Source organism: Cervus elaphus, chromosome 25, assembly GCF_910594005.1.
Source record: "Cervus elaphus chromosome 25, mCerEla1.1, whole genome shotgun sequence".
NCBI lineage: Eukaryota > Metazoa > Chordata > Mammalia > Artiodactyla > Cervidae > Cervus > Cervus elaphus.
In genome coordinates this window covers 54,209,057-54,236,638 of record NC_057839.1, presented here as the reverse complement: position 1 = coordinate 54,236,638, position 27,582 = coordinate 54,209,057, and the positions used below count along the sequence as shown (strand labels likewise).

General features: G+C 37.5%; 1 protein-coding gene across 5 annotated transcripts in view; it reads right to left on the bottom strand.

Moving 5' to 3' along the window:
* The window catches only part of CDH18 (cadherin 18), a 1,203,920-nt gene that overhangs the window by 461,546 nt on the left and 714,792 nt on the right, over positions 1-27,582 (bottom strand). Inside the window, exon 1 of one of the 5 annotated variants that reach the window (XM_043887494.1) lies at positions 19,709-19,727. The exons of the other annotated variants lie outside the window; for them this stretch is intronic. The gene's annotated coding sequence lies outside the window, so the exon portion shown is untranslated. Of the gene's footprint in view, positions 1-19,708; positions 19,728-27,582 lie in introns of those variants that run through there. 5 annotated transcript variants of the gene reach the window in all.

The following is a 27,582-nucleotide window of genomic DNA, read 5'->3' as shown; positions in this document are numbered from 1 at the left end:
CTTAGGACACTTATAACTTTTTTCTGAATCACAGCCCATTTGATCAGTGTGCAGTTTGGAAGGAACTCACTGTCTTTTCTGCAGTAATGGGAGGGATGAGGACATCCTTTGTTTCCTAGAGACAAGTATACTCTTTTACAGATGCTTGACTGAATGCTGCCCAGGTATTGCAAAATTCTATTCAAATGATTTAAATACACGGTCCTTCAAAACAAACCTACCCTCCGACCATCACCCCTGACCCCCTGCATCAGTTCAGCTCAGTTCAGTCGCTCAGTCGAGTCCAACTCTTTGGAACCCCATGAATCGCAGTACGCCAGGCCTCCCTGTCCATCACCAACTCCCGGAGTTACTCAAACTCATCTCCATTGAGTCGGTGATGGCATCCAGCCATCTCATCCTCTGTCATCCCCTTCTCCTCCTGCCCCCAATCCCTCCCAGCATCAGGGTCTTTTCAAATGAGTCAGCTCTTCGCATGAGGTGGCCAAAGTACTGGAGTTTCAGCTTCAGCATCAGTCCTTCCAATGAACACCCAGGACTGATCTTCTTTAGGATGGACTGCTTGGATCTCCTTGCAGTCCAACGGACTCTCAAGAGTCTTCTACAACACCACAGTTCAAAAGCATCAATTTTTCGGTGCTCAGCTTTCTTCACAGTCCAACTCTCACATCCATACATGACCACTGGAAAAACCATAGCCTTGACTAGACGGACCTTTGTTGGCAAAGCAATGTATCTGCTTTTTAATATGCTATCTAGGTTGGTCATAACTTTCCTTACAAGGAGTAAGCATCTATTAATTTCATGACTGCAGTCACCATCTGCAGTGATTTTGGAGCCCCCCAAAATAAAGTCTGACACTGTTTCCACTGTTTCCCGATCTATTTGCCATGAAGTGATGGGACCAGATGCCATACACACACACAAATAATATAAATTTTGCTTGAATTATCAAAAAAAAAATAACATGAGGGTTGAAGCCCCTGGTTACATCTTGAAAAATTTTCTAATGTGTCATTATTTTGAGCATCAACTATCGAAATAGTGTTATATGTTGCTCTGTTTATAATAGGGCTTCCCTGATGGCTTAGATGGTAAAGAATCTGCCAGCAATGCAGGAGACCCAGGTTTGATCCCTGGATCGGGTAGACCCATTAGTATCTGGAGTAGGAAATGACAAACTATTCCAATATTCTTTGGACAAAGGAGAAATCTGTGGACAAAGGAGCCTGGCGGGCTAGAGTCAGACATGGCTGAGCAACTAACACACTGTTTATAATAATAAGACATATACACTTTTGTTTTTAATCTACATTTTCTAAACTACTTAGAAACTAGGAGTTAAAAAAAAAAAAAGCATACTCTCTTCTCAGCATTATTTGGAAGGGAGTAGAGAGAAAGGATGCTATTCCAAGTGTAAAGTTAAGCACTGCCAAAATAAAAATTCTAACCTCCAGATGTTAGAAATTCTGAAGCTATAAACCTTATGATAATACTTTCCCCTTTACTTTTAACTGGAAAATGTCTAATATTTAATCATGATGTGGAGATGTTTTACATCCAATGTTTGGATTCGTAGCTATTTTTCAGCTTGTCTAATTTTTGTGCATGTTTGGAAGATATATTTTTTGTTGTTCAGGTGCTAAGCCATGTCTGACATTTTATGACCCCATGGACTGCAGTATACCAGGCTTCCCTGTCCTTCACTATCTCCAGGAGTTTGCTTAAACTCATGCCCACTGAGTCAGTGATGCCATCCAATCATCTAAACCTCCGTTATCCCCTTCTCCTCTTGCCCGCAATCTTCCCAAATTGTCATTGGGTAAAGCTGTTATGAAGAGATACTCAAATTATTTCAGTTAAGTTCTTTATTTCCTCGATGTTGCATATTTTAACATAAAAATAAATTATTTGAAATAATAATAAATACTAACAACGATAAAATTATAATATATACTATCTATTTGCAGGCAAGAGGAGAAGGAGGTGGCAGAGGATGAGATGGTTGGATAACATCACCAACTCAATGGACATGAGTTTGAGCAAACTTCAGGCAATGGTAAAGGACAGGGAAGACTAGCGTTCTCCATTTCATGGGGTCACAGAGTTGGACAAGACTTAGCAACTAAGCAACATACTATTTATTATTTTCTGTAGGCTCATCTGCTTGATTAACACAGGATGCTTGATAACAGCTAAACATCAGAACTACTGTGCAAGATACAAATTAATAAATCCTGGATTTAAGGAAGAGACACTAAAGTTGAGGGACAGAGTAACATCTGTGTCATCTGGGCATCCAGCCAGTGATGTCACCAAATTCTGTATTCTTCCTATGTATATTATCTTTCCTCTAACTTCATAGGTTAAGACAACAATTATGATCTCTCCCAATTTCTAAGGACCAGGAATTTGGGAGTGACTTAACTGGGTGATTTTAGCTCAGGGTCTCTCTCAAGATGACATTTGGCTGGGCCTCCATTTATCTCAAGGCTTGATTGGGGCTGGGGAATCCACTTCCATGGTCACACACGGAGTCATTTGCAGGCTTTGATTCTTCTCTGTGTGTTGGATTGAGGTCCCCAGAACACTGACACATGGGCTTCTCTTTAAGGCGGCTTATACCATGACAGCTGAATTCCCTAAGAATGAATGGTCCAGGAGGGAGGGATGGAGAAAGGAAGAAAGACCCAGAATGAAAGCTGCAGTCCTCTTGTCACGATCTCTGAAATGATATGTCGTCAATCTCACCATATTCTATTATTAGACCTCAGTCACTAAGACTAGCCTACACTCAAGGAGTGGGAAATCAATCTCCATCATCTTGATAAGGGAGCACTAGAAAAAGTGTGGTTCTATTTTTTAAACCACCATACAACTCTTGTAGACTGTTTCCATTTCTGTTTTGTCACATGTAAAGTACCACATTTTTTTTCATGGAGGATTATGAATATAAAATTGAAGTCAGGAATCTCCTGATTCTACCCTGTTAATGTATCAGTTAACCTTCACAAAGTGGATAGTTTATTTTCTCCTCAGGAAATAAATCAATCCCCATGTTGCTCAGTAACTGTGGCCAAAATAGGATGTAATAAGAGGGAAATATAAAAAGTGCTGCTTGCAAATTGGTATAATTTACATTTATTGAAGAAATACAATATAGCATGAAATATATCCTAGTGAACTAGAACCCAAATTAGTCAGCAACACCATCATCATTCCTTTAAAGTGTTTCAGCTACCTACACAAAGCAACTCTGTACAGGTTTAGATTACCCCAGAGTGCAAACAAACACATTTTCCTTATGGACACAGCAGCGGGAGCCTGTGCTCCATTAAGCTCTGTAATATGAACTGACGTGGTGGGGGTTTATGTGCTTTTCCTATCTTTAGAATTTGACTCACTGTTGCATTCTTGTATGTATGTTCACTTATTATGGATTCACAAATGGATATGGTCAGAGATTATTTCTAGACAATCAATCAATACTCCTTTACTTGTATTAATAATTAATTAAACTTTGTAAGCATGGTGGGAAGGAAACTGGGAGACAAAATAAGTATTCTAAGAATGTGCTGTACTACAAAAGTCAAATAAAAGTACAAATATACCTGAAGGCGCTACATGATACAATCATTTATTCAAAAATATTATATTTAAGCAACATCCACTAAGTGTCCTAAAAATTGGAAGTAGAAAATACATCAAATAGAGAAAGACCCAGCTCTTTGTTATCTCAAGCCAAGATGGTGGGGTGAGGATAGATACTAATCCAATAACCATGTAACCAATTATCACCCTAAAATATTCTAAATTCTAGAAAGAAGGCCTGGGAGAAGATATCTACCCAGAAACAGAAATGATTATCTAAACTGATACATAGGTAGCTACTCAGCAAACAGACTAGAAGTAGGGCCAAATTTCCAGGCAGAAGACAGAGCAACTTCAAATACCTGCAAGCATAAAGAGACTGAAAGATCATTGTGGCTACCTCCTGAAAGAGCAAGTGGTGGGGGATAGGTGAATCAGTTGGGAATAGAAACTGGAGACCTAAGTGGGTGTGAGCTCCAGATGAAACTCTGAATTCTTATCCCCAAAGAGAGAGACATCATGGAAAGGAATTTGGTAGCTGAGTGTCATGATTAGATTTGCATTTTTTTTTTTTTTAAATCTTACAAAAAGGAATAGGGAGGGGATTGAGTCCAGATAAAGCAGGATAGTAATTTGAACAAGGCTGCTGATGGTGAACACAGAGAAGGGTTAGTATATTTGTTATGGACTAAATGTTTGTGTGCCTCCAAAATTCATCCCTTGAAGCCTTAACTCCAAATGTAATAATACTTGGAAGTGAGACTTCAGGATATAAATGGTTTAGATGAGATCAGGAGGATGGGGCCCTCATGATGAGATTAGAGTTGCTATAAGAGGAAGAGACAGATACCAGAGTTTGCTTGGTCTCTTGACTTGTGAGGATACAGTGAGAAGGCAGATGTTATAATCCAGGAGGACTCTGATCAGGAACAGAGTCTGTGGCTCTTTGACTGTAGACATCCCAGTCACTGGAGCTTTTTTTTTTTTTCATTTATTTTTATTAGTTGGAGGCTAATTACTTTACAATATTGTAGTGGGTTTTGTCATACGTTGACATGAATCAGCCATGGAGTTACATGTATTCCCCATCCCGATCCCCCCTCCCACATCCCTCTCTACCCGATCCCTCTGGGTCTTCCCAGTGCACCAGGCCCAAGCACTTGTAAGAAGTAAATATCTATTGTTTAAGCTACTGAATCTATAATATGTTTTTATAGGAACCTGAGTTAAAACAATAGTCGTAGAAGAGGTGAACTGAATATATAGGAAGGAGTGAGTTGTCAATGTTATTTTTAGATGATATGCTTCAGCAGTAGATACCACAAAGGAAGAAAGTCAAGGAAGAGCTTCTGTTTAGGTTGGGGGGGTCTCGGGCAGTAACCACACACTCAGATGGAGTAGAACTTGAGCTGTCTTTGAAGTTTTAAGTCGGTAGGGTCATCTAAGCAGCTAGACTTACAGCCCTGGAAATCAGAGATGGCATCTGGGTTAGAGATACTCTTTGGGAGTCATTGATTCTAGATAAATAAAGGCATGTGTGAAAATGTTCAAGAAGGGAACACAAAGTAAGAAAAAAAGAGACCAAGGACTGCCTAGCTATTAAAGACCAACAATGTTTAAAAGCTTTGTATTCAAAGGAACAGCTGTAGGGCAAGGGGTGAGGGAGGGTTCATTGCAGCAACTTCATATCCATTTTTCTTGAAGGAAGAGACAAACACCTGGGTGTCTGAGCCTCTGAGAGATGGAAGGATGAGAAAACTGTAGAGTATGGACTTAGTCAACAGAGGAGGACATGGTCATCTTAAATAGAATCACCATTGTGCAGGAAGGAGGCCAGATATAAACTGGAGTGGGGAAGGGATAGTGTCAAACTCGCAGAATAAAATTAAATGACTTATGACCGAACCTAATTTAAAGATCATGTTCTGGCTTTTCTGTCAACGTTCTCCTTCATTCCAGAAATGTTATCCCACATACAAGTGAGGAAAGAAATGCATTATTTTGCTAATAACCAATCTGTGTTATGAATTCACAGGCAGCAGATGTGATGGAAAGATAACATCTTTGAGTGGAAGAATGATGGAAAATGGTGTGAAGACACACTTGTCTGCGCTGACTCTGAAGAACTAGAGGCATCAAGGACAGTGTGGTGGGTGAGAGGCTGACTAACAGTGCTCAGGGCTCCAGTGCGCAAGGCTAGGAGGACAGACATTTCTGACAATAAGAAGACACTGAGGCAGGGGAATTCCTCAAAGGGAAGACTGAACCCCGAGCCTGAGAAACAAAACAGCAGTCAAAGGGTTTTAGACTTTCTTAGAGTGAGAAGCTTTCAAAACATTTGGTCAGGCAAGTGGCAGGAAGAAAACAAGCATTTTAAAGAAAACCAATTTCTTTTGCCCATCACCGTGGAAAGAAGGAACTGAGTGAAATGATAGAAAAGAGGCACAGATTTCTTAAAGGCAAAAATTGATGTACGGAGTACACAAGATACTTCTATATTTTATACTAGAAGAGAATTAGGTTTTCATTTTATTAGTCATGATTACAAGGATATGTAAAAATATGAATAAATTGAAATGAAATAGTAGGATTAAAGGAAGCCTAATGCTTGTCATTCTCCATATGAAAATTCTGATTCTAGAAAGAGGAAAAAATAAAAATGTATCCACTGAAATAATTGTCACTCTTATATTTTTGAGAAAAGATTATGAGAAAGAGAGGAAGGCAGGGACATAAAAGAGGGGAAGAAAGAAATAAACAAAGATTAAACTTGCAACAGAGGAATTAGAAAGACTTTTGTTGAAAATACTAATGATTTGCAGGATTCTGGATTTTCAGTGTCCTTGACTTTGCCCAGACTCTGGTCATTAAAAGAGTTTAAAACACAATAACCAAAAAAAATGACAAAAGAAAACAAACAAACCAAAAAGCCTTCTATTATGTCAGCAATATAGATCTGAAATTACAGAGTTGGTGTCAATGGCAGTGAGAAAGGATATGAGGGAGTTAGGAATATGTGCCTATAGAATTAGAAAGCAATTCTCAAGAGGTATTTACACATAGATAGATTAAACATGATGTCCATCTAAAAGCAAATGGATGCTGAACTAAGACAGAGAGGAGTTCAGTCCAGTTCAGTTGCTCAGTCATGTCTGACTCTTTGAGACCCCATGCACTGCAGCACACCAGGCCTCCCTGCCCATCACCAACTCCCGGAGCTTACTCAAACTCATGTCTATTGAGTCAGTGCCATCCAACCATTGCATCCTCTGTCATCTCGTTCTCCTCCTGCCTTCAGTCATTCCCAGCATCGGGGTCTTTTCAAATGAGTGAGAGAGGAGACCAACAATATAAATCTGAAATTATAGAGAAGCAGCTGATTTAACATGTTCAGCTTTTTTTTCCCCATTCCAGTACAAGGAAACTATGCCATCACCGTCGTTGATGGCTATTCTTGCTCCTGAATTAGATTAGGAGTTTGTCGATTTAGAGTAGGTATGGTGAATGAACTGATTGGGCTGGGGAAGGGATAGAAAAAAAAAAAGAAAAATCAAAACAAAACTACCTGCAAATGTACTGGAAAAAAGTAGGGTAGGTAATGACACAGGGACAACTTAAACCTGTCAAAATATAGTTCTCAAAATACCGAGAACACTTCTATCATATAATAGATTGTAAAATTGTGTCAGAATTTACTTAACTCAGGAATGATGGAAACACACAGATGACTACATCAATTCAAAAGAGATGCAAAATAACATGGAATTGTAGTTTGAAGGGAAGAAAGGAATACTGTGACACACTTATACAGTTTTAGACAAATGTAAAATATCTGGTCCCGAATCAATTATATAAAGCTATGTACTCTACCCAGTCATGCCTTATGCTCCCTGTAAGAAAATGCAATTATCATGATATTAATATGTTTGCTTATTTTCATATTTATATATTTTAATCCATCTAAATATATCTACAGGCACAGTACTAAATCTGGCATTTTTTGTGTGTGATTTGTTGTTGTCAAAAGCAGTTGACAACATAGATAGCTGGCCAGTATGACAGTGGAGAGTATCAGAAACAATAAAAGCAATTTGAATTTCATGCTTATTTCAGCACATAAGAATACAGGATTCTTTAGGGTTCAGGAAACACTTTTTGCCACAAGAAACAACAAATAGCAAGTCAATATTTCATAATAGCTGGAAAGAAACAATGACGCACACAAACACAATCCCATTTTCTGCCAACAATGAGCACTACAGTAGTTGAAGTTGGTCACTTAATTTCTTTTCATGGTAATATTGCTGAAATTAGTTTCTCCCTATTACAGTCTTAATTGCTCTTTTTTTCCTATTTGAAGGAACTAATAAAAATCACTTATATGACCTACATAATAGAGTTCCACAAGGAAAGAAGCATCTGTTCCTATTAGGACAGTAAATATCCTCTTAGAAAATTAGTGGTAGAGAAGAGCTTTGATGCTGCTCTAAAACATACTTTGTCTTAAGGAAAAAATAAAAACTGGCATTTTTTTTTTTTTCACCCAAGTCTGCCTTTGACTTCCTAGTCACTTTAGGGACTCCTTCATTTTCTTTTGAAAATTCCACTGGTGTTTCCCATCATATCTTAATTATTTCTCTTTTCTTTCCCTCCATCCATCCCTCATTAGAATTTTAGGATTAGAGTTTTGGAGAGATTGGGATTGACATATGTTTACTACTGTGTATAAAATAGATGGCTAATGAGAACCTACTGTGTAGCACAGAAAACTATACTCAGTGCTCTGTCATGACCTAAATGGGAAAGAAATCCAAAAAAAGAGGGGATATAAGTATATGTATAACTGATTCACTTCGCTGTACAGTGGAATCTAACGCAACATTGTAAAGCAACTACAAGGGAGCGCTCAGTTACTTAAGTCATGCCTGACTCTGTTCTCTAAAGCGACTATGCACGCACGCTCAATGGTTTCAATCTCCTCCCACACTTCGCGACCCTACCAACTGTAGCCCACTAACCTCCTCAGCCCACGGGAGTCTCCAGACAAGAACACTGGAGTGGGTTGCCTACCCTCCTCCAGGGGATCTTCCCCACCCAGGGATTGAATCTGCGTCTCCTGCATTGCCAGCAGATTCTTTAACCTCTGAGCCCCTGGGGAAGCCCAAAGCAATTATACTGCAATAAAAATTAATTAAAAAAAAAGAATTGTGAATTTATTTTTCTACAAAGTCTGAGGCCCCAGGCTGCTTCCCTTCTATTTGCACAAGATCCACTTCATTTGCCCTCTTTCCTTTATAGCAACTAAACTTGATCTGTTTGGGAACTCAAATTGCCCAAAATATTGTCCTCCCTTCCTGCCCTTTTTGTTTCCCAAGCTTTGTTTCTGGAACTGTCTTTTAGGACAGTTCTTTTAAAATATTTTAAAATACCACAGTCTTTTAAAAATGTGATACCTTCTGTCAGAATTGAAGCTGAAACTTCTAGTCTTTCTTATTAATGGGTCTGATGGTGGTTGTCAATGGTAAAATGAAATTCAAATTGGGAGGGGAAGGGCCTCAGCCTCTGACCATGGAAAGAGGCTACTTAAGTTGTGCCAAGGAGAAAAGTGAATCAAGGCTGATCTGTGTGGGCTACACACAGTTCCAATTTTAATTTGAAAAAGGTTGACTGTGAGTTCCCAGATTATTTTCTAAATTGTTATAGTCACAGAATATACAAATTACTGAATACCAGTGATAGAGCTTTACCAATGTAGTATAAACTCTCTCTCAGATGAATTATCCTCTATTTAACATCCTTAAGAGTGGTATTTAATATTTGATGGGGCACTTCAAAGTTTCACTGTTTCCCACTGCATCCTAGGCCATTTCCATTGGGGTGGCACTATTTATAGATATCCCAGATCTGCTTTTAATAATATCCACCCTAATAACATTTGAAAAATTGAACCTATTTTGCATTTCAATTATTTTAAGACAGTTAACACGATTATATGAATTATTTCATCCATATGTGTATATGGTTTATATATACATAGCCATGTATATATGGCTACATAAATGTTATTTTCTTTTAATTTTCTTTCATGGCTTTTTCTTTTCTCATTGGATATACTTTTAATCAAAGGAGATATTATTTAACTGTCTGAACAAACACCTAGATTATAGTTAGGGTTTAATAAGCATCTATTCCCTATTTTTTCTATGAACAATATTTTTGTTTTTGACATTCATTAAGCTTACAAGTAATAAAATGTCTTGATTTTACTCCACAAATCACTCTTTCCATACATTAATCTTGTGAATGATTTTATAGATGCATCCATGCTTCCCTTGTGGCTTAGCTGGTAAAGAATCTACCTGCAATGCGGGAGACCTGGGTTCGATCCCTGGGTTGGGAAGATTCCCTGGAGAAGGGAAAGGCTACCCACTCCAGTATTCTGGCCTGGAGAATTCCGTGGGGTCGCAAAGAGTCAGACACGACTGAGCGACTTTGACTCACTCACTCCATGTTAAATCCTTCAAGTTGCTCAGGCTAATGTATTGAGGGAGGGGGCCTTGAATAATCTCTCTCTCATATCATCCATTAGCTTCCTAACTATTCTCCTGCTTTCACTGTGTCCAGTCTGGTCTAACCTTCACAGAGCAGCAAGGGATCCCTTTAAATCCTAAAGATCACTCCTTAGCTGAAAACCATAAGAAGCCAAATGTCCTTTCTGCTGGCCCACTGGGCTGTACAGGATCTCAGTTCCAGTAACTTTGCTGACTTTCTGTCTTGCTGTAATGCCCACCACACTCCCCACGTTCACCACGCACACTCCCTTATTCATCCTGGGACTCAGATCAATGTTCCTTCTCTTAACCCCACTTTAGGTCTTCCTCTTTTGAAAAAAATTATTTTGGGATAACCACATGAATTATTTCTTCCTCTTGTCCAAACTCTTACTCAATGCCTATCTTCTTAGTGAGATACCTCTTGACTCTGGTATTTAACAGTTCAGCCTGCAGTTCCAGAGTCATCCCTGGACTAATTCTCTTCCCCCATAATCTTCACATTTCATCCAGGCACTATCACTTTCAAAATAGTGTATGGTATGTTCATTGTTATTTTCTGTTTCTTCCAGGTAGAAAAGCAGACTCACAGTTCATGAATGTAGGGACCACTGTCCCTATATATCCCTGATGTGATCTAACTCCCTGACATAGTGTCTGAAGTTTAGATAAATAATAGCTGGTTTGTTTTGTTTTTCTAATCCAGATTTCACATTTATTCTTATAAAATTTTATTTTGGTTAAGTTCTTGGAGTCATTAAAGTTTGTGTAGGGCATATGATTTTTTGACCTTATCAACCAATATTTAAGACAAACCTAGCAACCTTGTTTAACTTGTATATTTTACATACAGAAATTTGCTGCTAAGAATTCTTTTTCTCACAGCCAAGGCCAAGTATAGAGCTGTGTACCACGCTCATTTTAATCAAGATGGCACTGTTCCTATAAACAATTTTTTATGAATATTCTATTAAAATAAAATATTTAATGATCAATGCAATCACAGTCCACATTTCCTTAAAATATCCCTGAATTATTTTGAGAAAACCCATCAGCTGCATGACTGAACTCAATGTGTATTATGTTTGCATTTTCATTTAATTTTACTAGGCCCATGATAACATTTTTTTTTCAGTTTGATACAACTGAATCATAGTGGCATCTAACAATTATCACTGCTTTTATTTTTAAGAGCTCACAAATGCACTGGGCATTAAGAAAAAAAAAAACAAAAACTTTTGAAACACAGTGACTAGGATTCACTTTATGTGCTTTAGAAAACAGGGAATCTTATGTCAAATTCTGGGATTTTTTTTATTCTCATTTTTTCATCATTATTTGCATGTTTTTCTCATTCATTCATTCATTCATTCAGTCAGTCATTCAGTTTCTCTTTCATAGGTTAATAAGAACCAATGGATACAAATGCACATTAATATACATCAGATTAAGGCAAGAACTTATTATAAGTGCTTTCAAGGAAGGGTCTTATATTATTTATAGTCACATTTCTTAATTATCTGAAAATTGTACAAGTAGGTAATCTAAAAACACTAGCCGAACTGTAATACATCACATAATATGGTCAACATTCCATTTTTATTATTTATCTCTTTATTGCAACTCAACAAATTTGAATGAAGCCTCTATGATAGGCAACTACTAACAGACATTAATTCTTGGGAAGTTGAGAAAGAGAAATAGATGTGAAAGAAAGACTAGTATGAGAAATTCTTCAGGAGCTTACAATTGTATAGGAAAGTAGGCAGTATCATTATTCTAGCATCATCTTTCAAAAACAGAGAACTTTATATACTAAAGAAATGTGTGTATGTCTGAGGGCACACATACATTCTGTCAGAATATGCTGGTGTCACCCTGACTGCCTGATTTTAAAAATTACAACTTCAGAAAATTAATAACTCCCAATGTGTCAAAGATTTGGCTGTTGCTAGTTGATACACTCCTAGACACTGTGAGTCCACATCCATCCTTAAACATGATTCAGAATTTACTGATTAGATATTATTGCAATCCTTCATCAGAGTTAAATACTTCATATATAAGAATTAAGGGTTTAAAACTCTGTTATCTTACACAAAATCTTTGAAATAATTCATGTCACAATGATTTCTCTGTAAAATAATTAATATAATCTATCATGACATGCTTACGTTTTACTCTAATGTATCAAGACTCATAGTCATATATTATCACACAGATACCAGGACTGGGATGAAGATGATGGAACAGAAGGACATGGAGCTCACCTCCTCCCACAAACACAGACATCATATTTGTTTGCTTAGCTGTGCATTAACAACTGCACTATAATACCTCCCCTGAAATATCAACTCCCCCCAAAATGATGGGAAATGAAAAAATTTTATGATTAAATAATTGAGCTGTGAAGTTTTAGTTCTTTTTCTTTTTTATAATTACTTGATCAAAATCAGATCATTCCTTTAAAAAGTTTAAAAATACCTCAAAAGTATTATTAGTTAGGTTTCTGTCTGTGTGGTAGGCCAGTTATCCTACTTAAATTTTTGCAGATGTTAAATGGTTTGCTGGAAAATAAGACATTCATTTCTACTTTAACTATATGACTGAAGTTTTGATGCAATATGAGAAGGAAAAAAATGGTGATATGAATATAAAGATCATTACAAAGTATGGACTTACTACTGATACTCTGGATTATGTTTTCTAACACAGAAATGGAAACAAACAAAGAAGTGAAAGAAGAAATAGGCCTACCAAGGACTAAGCATGTTGAAGTGCTTCTATGGCAATTATCTTCCCTTTTCTAATACATCGAGAGAATTAGCTGTTACTATATTATAAGGGAACAACAAGACTTTTTTGAATGCAGAGTTCCAAAGAATAGCAAGGAGAGATAAGAAAGCCTTCCTCAGTGATCAATGCAAAGAAAGAGAGGAAAATAATATAATGGGAAAGATGAGAGATCTCTTCAAGAAAAGTAAAGATACAAAGGGAACATTTCATGCAAAGATGGGCACAGTAGAGGACAAAAATTGTATGGACCTAACAGAAGCAGAAGATATTAAGAAGAGGTGACAAGAATACACAGAAGAACTATACAAAAAAAGATCTTCATAACCCAGATAACCACGATGGTCAGACATCATGGAATGTGAAGTCAAGTGGGCCTTAAGAAGCATCACTATGAACAAAGCTAGTAGAGGTAATGGAATTCAAAGTGAGCTATTTCAAATCCTAAAAGACGATGATATGAAAGTGCTGCACTCAATATGCCAGTAAATTTTGAAAACTCAGCAGTGGCCCCAGGACTGGAAAAGGTCAGTTTTCATTCCAATCCCAAAGAAAGGCAATGCCAAATAATGTTCAAACTGACACACAGTTGCACTCATCTCACACGCTAACAAAGTAGTGCTCAAAATTCTCCAAGCCAGGCTTCAATAGTACGTAAACTGTGAACTTCCAGATGTTCAAGCTGGATTTAGAAAAGGCAGAGGAACCAGGGATCAAATTCCCAATATCTGTTGGATCATCAAAAAAGCAAGAGAGTTTCAGAAAAATGTCTATTTCTGCTTTACTGACTATGCCAAAGCCTTTGACTGCGTGGATCAACACAAACTGGAAAATTCTTCAAGCAATGGGAATTCAAGACCTACCTTACCTGCCTCCTGAGAAATCTGTATGCAGGTCAAGAGCAACAGTTAGAACTGGACATTGAACAACAGACTGGTTCCAAATTGGGAAAGGAGTAGGTCAAGGCTGTATATTGTCACCCTCCTTATGTAACTTATATGCAGAGTACATCACATGAAATGCCAAGCTGGATGAAGCACAAGCTGGAATCAAGATTGCTGGGAGAAATATCAATAACGTCAGATATGCAGAGGATACCACCCTTATGGCAGGAAGCAAAGAACTAAAGAGGCTTTTGATGAGAGTGAGAGAGGAGAGTGAAAAAGTTGGTTTAAAACTCAACATTCAGAAAACTAAGATCATGGCATTCGGTCCCATCACTTCATGGCAAATACATGGGGAAACAATGGAAACAGTTAGAGACTTTATTTTTGGGGGCTCCAAAATGACTGCAGATGGTGACTGCAGCCATGAAATTGAAAGACGCGTGCTCCTTGGAAGAAATGCTATGACCAACCTGGACAGCATATTAAAAAGCAGAGACAGGATGTTGCCAACAGAGGTCTATCTAGTCAAAGCTATAGTTTTTCCAGTAGTCATGTACAGGTGTGAGATTTGGACTATAAAGAAATCTGAGTGCCAAAGAATTGATATTTTTGAACTGTGGTGTTGGAGAAGACTCTTGAGAGTTCCTTGGACTACAAGGAGATCAAACCAGTCCATCCTAAGGGAAATCAGTCCTAAATATTCATTGGAAGGACTGATGCTGAAGCTGAAACTCCAATACTTGGCCACCTGATGCAAAGAACTGACTCATTGGAAAAGGGTCTGGCAGGAGGAGAAGGTGACGACAGAAGATGAGATGGTTGGATGGCATCACCAACTAGCTGGACATGAATTTGAGCAACCTTCAGGAGTTGGTGATGGGCAGAGAGTCATGGCAAGCTGCAGTCCATGGGGTCGCAAAGAGTCGGACAGGACTGAGCGATTGAACTGATATTGATAACTTATTTCTATTACATTCAGAGAATAGATGTTACTATATTATAAGGAAACAATAAGGCTTAATAGAAAATACTGTGTTAGCAGATCACTTTATGATTCTATTGATAGTTTCCAAAAACTCATTCTAAAGTAATTACAGACACAAAATCAGAAAATATTTTCTATACCATGATATCTGCAAGTACCATACTGTAACTCTCTGGTTAAATATCTTGCTGTTTTTGAAATTTGAAAGTTATGATTCATGATATCCTGTTGAAAATCTAATTTTCTCTTTGATCTTCATCAGATAATTGAAATATCAAGAACTGCAAGCAAACTAATAATTTAAACCATTTTGAATATGCAGAAATTGAAAGAGATGACAATTCATTGAGTACCATGGAAGAAGTACAGCTTACATACTGGATATTAAAAGGTATGTTTTGGATCCAGCTGTACAGTGGATCCAGCTGTCACTACCACCGTTTCCTGTAAAATCACCGTTCATCCAGGGTGTATTCACAAAAGTTTGTCTTTCTCAAATAATACATATTAGACAAGATATATAGCCATACTTTTCTCATCTCTGAAATTACATGGCAGAGAACAATGCAAACACATACACACACAATCATAAGGGGATTTAGTGCAAGACTAACATATCATTTCAAAACAATGGGGAAAAAAGATAAATCACTTCAAACTATTTCTATGACAATTGGTTAGTCATCTAGTAAGGAATAAGGTTACTACTTCAAGCAGGATACAAAAATAAATTCTGTAGAGATCAAAAAATTTTGTTGTTGTTGTATAGTCGCTGAGTCATGTCCAACTCTTATGACCACATGGACTGTAACCCGTCAGGCTCTTCTGTCAATGGGATTTTCCAGGCAAGAATACAGGAATGGGTTGCATTTCCTTTTCCAGGGGACCCTTCCAACTCAGGGATTGAACCCATGTCTGTGTCCTGCATTGGCATGTGGATTCTTTACCACTGGGCCATCAGTCCAAAAAAAATTTACACATATATATAAAGTGCACTTGACAAAACAAGAAGACAAATTTTTGTAGCTTAAAGTCAGAAATAACATAACAATTATAAACTCAAAAATACAAATGAAAATGCTGATAAATCCAAGTATATAAAAATAAATATGCATAAAAGCAACAACAATATAAAGTAAAAGAAAAAAATACAAACCGGAGAAACATTTGCAGCTCATCTCATGGACAAACTGTTAATTATCTTAAAACATATAAAATTCCTGGAAAAGTAAGGAAAAATTCAAAACTCAGTGTAAAATTACACAAAGAATACAAATATTTCACCACAAAATACATGCACAATCTTATGAAAAGCCATGGAACCTCAGTCATCATTAGAATAATTCATAATTAAAACTACAGGAGATTTTACACTTATTAAACTGTCAAATATAAATTTTAAAAACTATGTTGGTAATAAAGTATGAACTCTAGCAGAGCGTGGAGGACAGGGAAGCCTGGCATGCTGCAATCCATAGGATCTTGAAGAGTCAGACATGAATGAGCGACTGAACAACAAGAAAATATGAAGAGAAAGATTGTCATATAAAAATTCCTCAGTTTTACATGGAACACTGCTCAGTGTTGTGTGCCAGCCTGGATTGGAGTGGGGTTTGGGGGAGAATAGACACATGTATTTGCATGGCTGAGTCTCTTTGCTGTTCACCTAAAATTACTACAGCACTGTTAATCAGCTTTACCCCAATACAAAATATTTTTGGTGTTAAAAAAATTAAAATAGACATAAAAGAAATTTGTCAGTCTTAATTTTTAATACAAGAAATATCAGTAGATAAGGTGCATACAATGAAAAATTCTTTAGAACCTTTAATACGTTTTAGAAGTATAAAAAGTTCCTAAAACCATAACATTTGGAAACGACTGACTAGAGTAAAGGAAGACCCATCGTATTTATCTCTGGATCTTGTTAAGGACAAAGATAACACCAATCATTTTTAGGAGTGTGTAGGTAGAAGGGGGTGGATGATGGTGAGTATTACTGAAATAACTGTTTTACAAATGAACTATTTTTTTTCTCAGTGAATTGTCACAACTAGTCTCACTTTGCAAGGAGTGTGTGTGTGTGTGTGTTTTTTCAGAATAATTAATCTCATTTGTCTAATATAAAACTGCCAATGGAAATAGCTCAACAGGGGAGTATAAACAAAAACATTTTTTGTTCTGTTCATTTTTCATGTGTATTCTTCCTTAGCTCGGTCAACTGAAGCATATTAATACTTCTCTCCATCAAGCTGTGATATGGTTAAATGAGCTTGAAATTACTACAAAATGGTGCTTTTAAAAAATGGTCGAAATGTTCACAAATGCTAAATTTAAAAGCACCAAGCTTTTTTCAGTTAGAGAATTTTGTGGCTATTACTGGAGATCAAGCCTGTCATAAGAATCAAATGCTATCATTCAGCTTAGTATTATATCTTTGATCCTGGCAGATCTATGTTTTTGACATAAAAATCAAGCCAAACCGCCTCCCTTTGTCTGTTCACAAGATCCTTGTTGACTTGTGATGGAAAAAAAAATGCAAAATCACTGAGATGCCGTATACTACTTTGGTGAATTACTTTTCATCTTACTTCTATACCTGGGAATTGTTCTTTCATCCCAGAGAAATCTGTTTAAACTCTTCAAACTCCCTGTGTTTAATTTTACTAGCCTTTGAAACATTTATTCTTCTAAAGAATACATGAATAATTATTAAGGAATCAAAAATTTGAGCAAAAAAAAAAGTGTTATACATCTTTTTCTTTGTATCATTAAAAATATCCAAGATGCTCCTGCCTTGTGAGATAGTTTTAGAAGAATAAAAAATCAATTTACCCAAATTAATTATAAATTGTTATATGTTGAGCCATTGGTAAGCTGCTGCTGTTTAATCACTAACCCTTGTCCAACTCTTTGAGACCCCATGGATTGTAACCCACTTGGGCTCCTCTGTGGAATTTTCCAGGCAAGAATACTGGAGTGGGTTGCCATTTCCTCTTCCAGGGGATCTTCCCGACCCAGGGATCGAACCTGCGTTTCTGGTGTCTCTGATATTTCTTGCACTGGGAGGTGAATTCTTTACTACTGAGCCATCTTAGTAACTCTATTGGTAATCTATCCTTTTTCATTTTTCATTTAGATGGGTGGCAGTTTTAATATGAGTTCTGTTGCAGTTCTTCACTAGAAAAGTACTCTTCATTTGGCTCTGGGTAGACTGTGGTTGCTCTGAGTAGGGTACAGCGGAAGCGACACTCAAGTCTAGTTCTGAGAAGCCTAAGATACTTCCTCTCTGCTTCTTGAGTCCTGTGATGTCTTATAAATCCTTAGACTGCCCCTTTGTAAGGAAACCCAAGGCACATGACAAAGTGCAGGCATTCCAACTGACTCAAGGCCCAAGTGAAACCAGCCTATGATCCTAGACTCTGGATTCTAATGAAAATCTAAGACTACAATTATGAAAAAGCTGGATCGTCTTTGCTCCCTACCCTTCTTTATCATGTATCTCCAACTCAGCTCAAAGAACTGAACTGAATAGTATATAAACTGACAATGCAGTTATTTGTAAAGCCCTAAGAAGGGGACGAAGGAGGATGAGGTGGTTAGATGTCTTCACTGACTCAATGGACTTGAGTTTGGGTAAACTCCGGGAGTTGGTGATGGACAGGGAGGCCTGGTGTGCTGCGATTCATGGGGTTGCAGAGTCGGACATGACTGAGCGACTGAACTGAACTGAAATACTGTGCACAAAACTCTTTAAAAATCTGAAACCATACTTAAAAGATGTCCTATTCTATCACAATGTAGTCTTCTCAAAAGGACAGCTTGGGAAAACTTCAGATTTAGAGTGCTGAAATTCCGGTAAGTGCCTAAAGCTATTGTTCACCTCTGGTGGAAACGTGGCTGAAGATCAAATGCCACGGCAGCCCCCGTCATACACAGGAGCCGTAAGAGTTGAGTTTCGTGCTGAACAAGCAGGAAGAGTGTGTTTTACAATGAAACTCTAAAATGATTATTTTCTTGGGGCCATTGCCGTAGTGGCTTTACATTTTATTGTATGGAATATAACTTACACACACTGAGTGAAGCTGTGAATACAATGTATTTTCAATCATGAATCTGTAACACTTATCAACAGTAAGCATTAACAGTAAGCCAGCTTCCTTTGTATCTCAGATGGTAAAGAATCTGCCTGCATTTCAGGAGACCTGGGTTTGCTACCAGGGCGGAGAAGATCCCCTGGAGAAGGGAATGGCAACCCACTCCAGTATTGCCTGAAAAATTCCGTGGACAGAGGAGCCTGGTGGGCTATAATCCATGGGGTCATAAAGATTTGGACAAGACTGAGTGACTAACACTTTCACTTTCATTCACAGTAAAAAATATCTTTAGTTGATGACAGAAACCATTACAGGAGAGGTAAGCTCCTACAGGTATGCTCTTTTGACCCTGGATTATTTTCCCTAAATCACCAATCCAGCATATATTCTCTCCTTTCTCCCCCCACTCAGGTTTACTCTCTGTTTTCAAAATATCCCCTGGCACTGTTTACTTCCCTACCCCAACATTCTAAAAGTGATAGCACTTAAAATTCTATTGACTGCTGCTAAGTTGCTTCAGTCGAGTCAGACTCTGTGCGACCCCACAGACAGCAGCCCACCAGGCTCCGCCGTCCCTGGGATTCTCCAGGCAAGAGTACTGGAGTAGGTTGCCATTTCCTTCTCCACTATTGACTGCTAGGAATCATCTAATATAAGGTTAGAATCCAGCTAAATATAGGAAACAAGTAACATAGATGATAGCAGCTGGGTGAGCATAAGAGAACAGAGGAGGTGACTGAAGAGAACTGAGGAGCTCTTACAGAACCTAAGAATCTAAAAGCAAGCAGATCCAACACTCCTCACCGGGAATGCATCTCGAAAACTTGCCATATGCTCTACTTGGCTCTCTCTATTCAAAATGTATTCTGCCAAAACTTGGAGAAACTCTAGGGACTCAATAAATCTTTGCTCTTCACTTCATCTGAAAGATAGCTTAAATAATTTTTAAAACTACCATAAAAATACAATGTCAAAATATATTTTATACTAAGTTAGACTGTGGGCAACCATTAACTCACTGTAAGTTAATTCCAAGTAAACTGACTTTTGTGCTGGCCTCAGAAAAAAGCTGCTTCAACCATCCCCATTTAATTGAAAAGAATCCTGAGTTTGCTAAGTATGATCTTAAAACATCGACGACAGGTAATTAGTCACGTTTGGTAATCACAATTTTCTCAGTTTTGCAAAAGTAGAATAAAGCAAAACAAAAGGATACTTTGGAGACTGAAGTTAATATAAGATAAACATTTTTGTTCATAAACCCTAGTTTTTAACTTTATTATCAATCAAGAGTTTCATTTTTCTAATTGAATGACTATACAGATTATAGGTAATAAAATTGACTCTCAAGTATGATTTCATTGCTTTTATTTATTTTCTATACAATGAGTCTGCAAAAGACTTGGTATAGCACGAGCTTGCCTTTGTTACGAAAATGAAAATAAGTAATTCAATTTCAAAATTTTACTTCTTTTTTAATATTTGTGTTTGTTTGTTTTTCTTCTGGGGAAGAGATGTCTAGGGATTTGAAATTTTCATGGTTAGGAATAAAGTTAATTCTTTTAAAATGATATAAAAGTAAATTTTATTTTGAAAATAGAGAACATATGCATAAGTAAGGCCATATTTAAATAAAGGAAGCCAATGGTTAGATCATAATCTGATTAACCTAAAAATTATTTCATTCATTAAAGAAAAACAAATCTTAAATAGATTGCTACAGGATTATTTTAGTCAATTGGCATATTATTGGTCTTGATAGTGCTCAGAAATTTAGCTCAGAATTTTATACTGAGTACTTATTGTGTAATGACTTCTTTAGAGTATACAATAATAGCAATGACTACTAGTGATTATTGAGTGCTAATCATGTAATCAATAACTGAAAAGCTTAAGATTTCACCCTGCTTGTAGGCTAAATCAGGGACTTCCCTGGTGCCTCAGTGGTAAAGAATCCACCTGTCAATGTAGGAGACACAGGAGATTGGGGTTCCATCCCTGGGTGTGAAAAACCCCCTGGAGAAGGAAATGGCAACCCACTCCAGTATTCTTGCCTGGGAAATCCCGGGGACAGAAGAGCCTGGAAAGCTACAGTTCATGGAGTCACAAAAGAGTCAGATAAGACTTTGCCACTAAATAACAACAAAGCTAAATTAACCTACTTAAGAGCTTTTATAAATGGTGGCATGTGACATGGAATTCCAAACTCAGATGCAAGACATCACTACTCAGCAGATGGCATCAGCTTCATGTTCACATTAGTTCTCACCCCACAGATGCCACGGGACCATGTATTTGCTGCACATACATACATTTACTAAGGGACCTCAAGTTTAGAAAACTCCAGTCTTTTAAAGATTTTAATTCCTAGGAGACACTCTCAGTCTTTCTCCAGGATGGAGACATCATCTTTATTATACTGCTCGGGAAATAATCTCCTACATGAAGAGAGATTCGATTTTCTCTATTTTATCTCTGATCTGTGGTTTTTACGTGGATGTCAAAGCTTTCTTGCTCAGAAGATGTAGAGAAACACAGGAGACTCAAAGAGAATTCTTTCCTAAAGCATGTTCCAGGTTGCATGCTAAACAGTTGACATGTGGTAACTCAGTTCATCCCCACAAAACTGTATAACATATTGGACTCTTGTCCTCACTTTACAGAAAAGATTAAATAACTTGCCCAAATCAAAAGGCCTGGTGGAGTACGAGTTCAAGATGGGAAGTCTCTGCAGATATTAAACTCTCAACTTATATTGACTCTTTAAATACATAAATGCAGTCAATACCTTAGCAATAAAGTATTGCCTTTAACATTAAAGATACATGATTGTGAAACACAGTATGAAAACAGATATAAGAAAAATTACTGACACATATGATTTTAGTAAAAATTTTAGTAAAATCATATGTTGATGAATACCATAGCAGGATAGCTGTTTTCTAACGAAGGATGGCAATTTTGTCAAGACTATGTGTAAAAAGTTTTTTTCAGGGGAAAAATTACAAATCTGATATGGGTGAAGAAATGCTTAAGACATTTATCCCTAGAATACTGAATAATTTACATGATGTACACATTTTTCTATTGAGCATGTAAATATATTGTAAGCCTTTGCCCTGTCTCTGACGCAGAAAACGTCATGCCTTTTCTAAAAGTCTGCTTTATTGTGAACCTGAGCCTTTGAATAGAGACTTTGGCCACTAAGCCTATAAGAGATTTCATGTCTATTAAATCCATTCTATTTTATTGTGTTTATTTGAGATGAAACTATTTATTTACACAACTTTCTTTTTGCTCATGCAGAGCTCCTAAGGACACAGCACACCAGGCCCTATGTTGCATGATTTATTTCCGTGGAGAAGCTCAAGCAACACTCAAACACTGTGAGGAGGACAAAAGCTTGTCCAGATTACTTATAAAGAACCCCTGTGGCTTTCAGTGGCTGCAGTCCAAAGACACTTAGACTGAATTAAATTGTGCCCAAACATTTACAACAGATATTACTGAAACTAGATTTTACTAAATATGCTGCACACCAAGAGTTTTTCATTTGTTTGAGTTTTTTGTTTATTTTTCTTTTTTTTTCAGCACAATAAATTATTGATATAAATGAATTAATGTTGGTAAATACTTAGAGCCTGGCCTGCTGCAGTCCATGAAGTCACAAAGAATTGAACACAACTGAGCGACTGAACAACAAATACTTAGAACAGAGCCTGGCACAGAAAACTTTACGTAAAAATGATATGAGTTTGTCAAACAAAATGAAAGATGGGCATTCTAGACATGGTCAAGGCATTTACTTTTGCATTTGCTTTAGAAATTGCCAAACACTCTATAAATTTCACATGGAAAAAATGAACTTTTTTTCCTAAATGTTCTATAGAACATGGAATGGAGTGTGCCCAGGTACATGTTACTTGCATGCAAGTGATAGAATATTTTTTTAAGGAAGAAATGAATAATGGCTAAGAATAGCAAAAGAACAAAACACTGGGAAGAGATGCAGCACTGGGCTTGGGAAGATAAGAGTCTGAAGCGGGTGTTGCAATGAATCGCCTATAAGATGAACACAAACCTTGCCACTCAGGATCTGTTAATAAACTATTGACTATTCACTGAGCTGCCAGGCTCTGCAGAGCTCTTCCATGAGTTGCCTTGTTTAATCCTCACCACTGCCTTGTGGGTGGCGCTAGTGGTAAAAAAAAAAAAAAATTCGCCTGCCAATGCAGGGGACTTAAGAGATGCAGGTTTGATTTCTGGGTAGGGAAGATCTTCTGGAGAAGGGTATTGCAACCCGTTCCAGTATTTTTGCCTGGAAAATCCCATGGACAGAGGAAACTGGTGGGCTACAGTCCAAAGGGTCACACAAAGTCAGAAATGACTGAAGCAACTTAGCATGCACACACTGCCTTGTTGATGGGAATGACTCTCCCAAATGACCCTCCCACTGTATAGCAGAAGATATGTAGTTACTGGCAATTTCAGAAACTGGGTTGAAAGAGAGCCCCAGCACTTTTCTTCTATTGCTTTTCAGATTTCAGTCTCACATACAACTGGTGTCCATCCTTAATGATACAGTGGAAGTGAGTATCCTTCCACACAATGGAAGTAACATTCCTTGGAATGCCATTCAACATTCTAAAAATGTTTTCTAACTTTTTATAATCAATGGGAGTCCATGGGCTAGCTAAGGTCACACACATTCATATTTTCTTTTTTTTACACATTCATATTTTCTTTTTTTTTTTTTTACACATTCATATTTTCTATGACCCATGGAAAAGAAAAAAAAGCCCTTTTCTGTCTTGTGACAAACACTCTCATAAGTTACTGATTCTTCTCATCAGCACTTGACAACTCAAAATACAGGTCTATGAATCGAATTATTTACACAGTTAGCTTAGTTTGGCATCAGGCATAGATCTCAATAGCACCTAAATGCTCCACGCTACATATGAGCAGAGGAAGTTCCAGTACACACAGACACAACAGGTGTCAAGAAAGATGACTCATACAACTGGCTCAAACATTTTCTGTGGAAATGGGAAAAAGAGATAAGAAAGGTGATAAAGTGTTAATTGCTCAGTCGTGTCCAACTCTTTGCAACCCCCATGGACTGTAGCCTTCTCCAGGCAAGAATACTGGAGAGGGTTCCCACTTCCTTTTCCAAAGAAAGGAGATATATTTGTATAAAAGGAATCCTTGAGCTTCTGTAACAAGAGGTACTGAGAGTAGAGATGAATATTTAGTTGACACCAGCCTAAAGTAGAAAGGAAGCATTACGAATGTCATTTGGCATTTTTGGGCATTTACAATTTGCTTCCCCGAACACTTTTTAATTTTGGCATATATATGTTAGCTCTCCACAAGTACACGTAAGCTACTCTGTTTCAGGGAATCTACTTTTCTATCATAACTCCACTAGAATAGGTATGCATGAGTTGCTTGCATTCGTGTATGTGCTCAGTTGCTCAGTCATGTCCCACTCTTTGCAACCCCATGGACTGTAGCCCGGCAGGCTCCTCTGTCCATGGGATTCTCCAGGCAAGAATGCTGGAGTGGGTTGCCATTCCCTCCTCCAGGGGATCTTCCTGACCCAGGGATTGAGCCCGCATCTCTGGTGTCTCCGCATTATCAGGTGGATTCTTTACCACCGAGCCACCTGGGAATCCTTACAAGTTGCTTACAAAATGAACGAATGGATGAGTCAATTAATGAACGAATGACTGTCTTGCCTAATGCTCAGCACTGTTTTCTTCAGATTCTCAAACTCAGAAATTGGGAATCATTTGCATGGTATATAATGTATGATTTACAAAGACCCTGAAATAAAGAAAGGTCCTGATACATCTGAGCTTTACATGCTGGTGTGTTAATGTGACAATCTTGCAGCTGAGTTTTGTAGCCTAAGCTCTACCTCTTATTTTCATTCTTCCTATAAATCTGGAATCAGCCAAACTTATTCGTATAGGTTGAATTTTCATATTACCTCCATACATGAATACACACTGTAGAATCAGAGTGACAATACAGCAATAAAAGAAAATGCAAAAAGAACAGAGAGTAGGGGATACTCAAGAGTAAGAACAACAACTGCCCCCCAATCTGTGGAAATGAGAAAATGATAGAGAAGACCTCCTTACATTTTCTGCAATAATATTTCCGGTACTCTAGTCTTTAATCAATTAAGGAAAAATTATGACCATTTGAGGGACTCCATAAATCTCCTGGGGATGCTTGTGTTTGAGAAGAGAAATAAAAGGGTAAGGTAGTAAGCGCAAGGAGTTTGGAGCCACTTGATATCAAGAGGCTTAGAGCACTGGCCATGAGAAGAAACTGCATGAAAACCAATCACGACTCCACCACAAAACTCCTAAAACAGGCCTCGCTTCTATCATGTCAAGATCCATCATATAGTTAAAGATCCAGCCATCATTTTTATAAAATGTTAAACAACTCAAAAACAAAACCAACAAAAAATCTAGACCTAAGGGGTTTCTCTAGTTTAATGACAGAAACAATTCAAAACACATAAAATAGAAACATATATCTGCAAAAGAAAAGCTAAGAATGAAAACCATATCTAAGGATGAACATGTGATTAAGGCTTTTCATGTACTACATCTCATCAGACATTGCATACTCTAAAACTGAAATGTTAAGTAGACAAATATTATTAGACATAGCACGGCAACAAATTCAACTGGGGTATGGCATTTAGATAAATTACATTGCTAACACTCTTACATTTAAGAATGATTTTACAATACCATAATTCTTCACATAATGATTCCTGTTAGTTCAAATACAAGATTCTTCCATGATAATTTTATGTCTTCTCAATCTAATCTCAGTTGTGATTTCAGCTGTCAAAATAACGTCAACTTTAGTTAAAATGCTAACACATATCTACAGTCAAGTTTTATTCTCTCAGTTTTACAGGTCTGGAATGGAAGAAAGAAAAAAAAAAACACTCCTTTCTGATGCCTCTCTTGATTCTTAACATTTTGAGGAAGACTGGGTTTTGGACCTCTTTAATTTTTTATCATCTGGGAAAAAGATTTTATGTATTCTCTTGACTTTAAGGAACAAACATATACTATTACTTCACAATTTTTTTTTAATCTCAAGTGTAGATCTATCCTTAAATGTTCAATTTCCAACATGTCATTTCTACAGGGATATAAAGTAATATCTTTGATTTTGATTTTCATCGCCTCACTTTCCAAGCCTGCTAATCTCACTCTCTTCCCCATCTAACTAAGCAGTGAATTTTAAACATGTAATTCCAATAAATTCCATGAGAGCAGGGACCATTTCCCTTACTGTTAAACTCTAATCCATAGGATGTGTGTGTGCTTAGTCACTCAGTGGTGTCTGACTCTTTGCAACCCCATGGCATGTCAGGAAAGTAGCCTGTCCTATCCATCCCTGTCCATGGAATTTTTCAGGCAAGAATAGTGGAGCAGGTTACCATTTCCTACTCCAGTGGATCTCCCTACCCAGGGATCAAACCAGTGTCTGTTGCATCTCCTGCATTGGCAGGAGGATTCTTTACCAGCGCACCACCTGGGAAACACTGATTTTAAAAGAATGTGCTAAAAGGATGAACAAATAAAAGAATGAATTTAAGAAAGAAAGAATGAATGCTTTTAGGGATATCATTTAGATTAGAAAGGGTTCAGTGTGTTGGACTATTTTTCCATCCTTTGTGATGGTGCAATAAGTCTGAGCTTATGTACAAACTTTCAAAGGCACTTCAGATTTCTATACTTAAACATCTCTCTTCCAAGGATGAGTTTTAACCCAGTGGGTGCTTCTTCCACTTTTCCTAAATGTTTTGATATATTTTTGCACTAGCCTTCACTTTCTAACAGGTATTAGAAAATCATTTGCAAACAGATGGCTCCCTAAAGAATCTTTGCTAACAGTGAAGCCGGAAATATGCCAGAGGAAATGGTTAAGCATTTTTTAACTGCCTGTTTTTACTTCCATTTCATAATAACTGAAAATGGACTTTTGCATGTACTGAGAATACACAGTATTCTGGAAAGATGCTGATTAGAGAAAATGTGACTGTGGATTTGATGTGTGGATACAGAGGAATCATAGGCGCCCCCTCAACAGCATTTGGTAGCCACAGACAGGGTGCTTTTATTTACATAAGCACTGATTTTTTCTCTAAAAAACAAATGCTTAGACCATGGAGACCATGGTTTTTGTTTTACTTAAGTATTTTTAACTTTGCACAGAATAATGTTAGGATCAGAAAGCTTCAGCCCCTTTAAAGTGGGTAAGTTCAGATCTTTCCTATCATATTTTATCCCAAGACCAAGGTTTTCTCTTAAAATAATCCCAAATAAGAAGTGGGGAGGGCTTTCCAGGTGGCGTTTGTGATAAAGAACCCACCTGCTAACATAGGAGATATAAAAGATGTGGGTTCCATCCTTGGGTCAGGAAGATCTCCTGGAGGGGGGCATGGCAACCAACTCCCATCTTCTTGCCTGGAGAATCCCATGGACATCTCATAGACAAAGGAGCCTGGTGGGCTACAGTCCATGAGGTTGCAGAGTCGGAACCAACTGAAGGGACTTAGCACAAACACATGCAAGGAGTGGGGAAGAAAACAACAGGGTCTATATTTTCATCATGAACTTACTTAGCATGTTTTC